Here is a 2,243-nt window from a genome sequence, read left to right on the forward strand (position 1 = left end):
GAGAGCTGACCTGCAAATGAAGCTATACACATAATAGAAAAAAAATTGTCATGTTTCAAAGTAGTTTGAAAACTCCCCCCTTCCACACACCTTATATCTCCCTGTTACCGAGAATGGGTGTAGCTGGAGCTGGCCATACTCTCTGCCACCTGTTCTCAGTCGCCACCACTGAGCAGGCCAGCCAGTACATTCCTCACCGGATGAATGAGCTGTGCATGCACAAAAGTGCTGCAGATAAAGCACTGGTAGCAGGAGCTAGACTGCAAGAGGTACCATAGTATCTTCCCTATGTAGAACTACTAGAGGCACCCCATCAGGGCAGGCAGCACACTTGTTAATATTCCACCCTTGCCTTTCCAGATGCTGCATTATAATACACCTTAATCCTAGCCAAAATTGCCCCTGTAATTCTATCCCTATGATCCCCCAGAGCTCTGCTCTCACCCCTCACTCCTGACCTGCAATAATCCTGCTGTTCCAGCCCTGAACTCTCCCCCACAGATGCTGCTGATCATGCCAAATTGTGCATTGGTTCCATCACATACATAAACTGGTAGTAGCGGCTGTGTGTTTGAACACAGACTCCTATAACACAGCCATGCCTGTTTCCCACACCACTCATATGCCCAGTGTAGACAGCTATATAACATACCTCTTCCATGGACAGGCATATCACAACTAGGTGTGTCACAAACCTCTCCTGTACACACACACATACACACTTATTCATCCTGCCCAGCACCCCCAAACCTACCGGCAAATACACTCATGAATGTAATATGTACACCCATTTCACCCAGAAATATCTCACACTTAGGCATATCCAGACCAGCCATGTACATGCCTTGCTCATAAACAGATCCCAGGGCTCAGCAAACTTTATATGTACCACCCACACCTTCCTGCCTTGGGCATGTAATGCACTGTCCACAATGGACGTTGCCATTGGAGCGCTCGGTTCATTTCAATCCAGACAGGACACGTAAGCGTTCTGCATCGCTCCCTGTCTGTTCCTCTTGACGACCCTTCATTTAATTTGGTCCAACCCACACCCTCTACAGCAAATCCATCCATTCTCAGAGTTAGCTGACGAGAACTGAGTTCAGCTGCCCAATTAGAAGGGAACAGAGTTTGACAGAATTCAGCTTCTTTCACCCCAGAGTACCCTAGCATTTGTTACAGAGCAATGGAGCACTGTGAGATCAGAAGTGGCCACAGCTAAGGCGCACTCTCATGTGTTTAATACCATTACTCTTTATCGTGAATGTAAGGCAGGAAAGGGCTTGCAGTGGCCGCCCCTGGAGCTTGCTGATGGTCTTCCACACACAGTTGCAACATGATCATCCATGCAGGCTGCCCACCCACCCACTGCCCTCCCAAAGTCTCTCAGTCTTGCATCCAGTCCTTAGCCACTCTGCCAACAAAGTCAATATCATTCAACTTTTACACAGGCCTGGAGGTCCATACTGCTCCTTACAAACATGGAATCAGATAAGCCGGCTGGCAAGAAGAGCTGACAGCAGAATGTTGCTGAGAATGGGGAAGTGTTGTGCGAGGAGGAAAGAAACTAGGAAATAGGCTGAGATCTACCAAACCCATGCCTTCAAATTCTAGCAGTCAGTTACAAATAACCTTGGGCGGACCCGAATCTTTGATGTACAGCACTCTGCATCTGCTCATCCTCACTGGAACGTATCTACGGCTTTGTTACATACTCTTGGTGAGGAAGACAATTCAATCAAGTATATGGGAGAGGCACAAAGCTGGACTACTGGAAAGGGAAATTCAACTCACCCATACTATACCTATCCATGTGGTAATCTGTAATGCAAAAAAGGCACTGGGTGGAGATTCCGAAAGTATCCCAGACACTGGATGATCCTTACCAGACACTAACGTGAAGCCTCAGAGGTGGAGATGGATCAGCCGGTAAAGAAGCTCTTCGCTGTGGGATGCTATTCCAAGCCGCACTCTGGCACACACACCTTCTTCACCATCCAGGATGGAAGCTGGTGGCATGGACAGAAAGGAGGGTCATGGAGACACCTTGTTGTTTTCCTTGCACAAAGCCTTCTCTCTCCAGGGAAACCGTGCAGAGAAGGTAGCCCGCATGCTCTTCAGTGAATATTCCTGACTGTTCCTGAGAAACTTGTGCCCGTCCCAGCTGTTTTCTTCCAAATCCATCTGTTTTCTAGATTAGAAGGCTAAAGCCAACTGTGCACCTCAGAACTGAGTTTTTGTTC

At 47.8% G+C, this 2,243-nt stretch overlaps 1 long non-coding RNA gene across 1 annotated transcript in view; it reads right to left on the reverse strand.

Annotated features, from left to right (window-relative positions):
- LOC109293125 overlaps nucleotides 1-2,224 on the reverse strand; it is an 11,939-nt gene extending 9,715 nt beyond the window's left edge. Inside the window, exon 1 of the long non-coding RNA XR_002096255.1 lies at nucleotides 1,887-2,224. This is a non-coding gene — a long non-coding RNA (uncharacterized LOC109293125). The remainder of the gene's footprint in view (nucleotides 1-1,886) is intronic.
- Nucleotides 2,225-2,243: the final 19 nt, after the last annotated feature.

Source organism: Gavialis gangeticus, unplaced genomic scaffold (assembly GCF_001723915.1).
Source record: "Gavialis gangeticus isolate Ggan-Ray unplaced genomic scaffold, GavGan_comp1, whole genome shotgun sequence".
In the NCBI taxonomy this organism is placed as follows: Eukaryota; Metazoa; Chordata; order Crocodylia; family Gavialidae; genus Gavialis; species Gavialis gangeticus.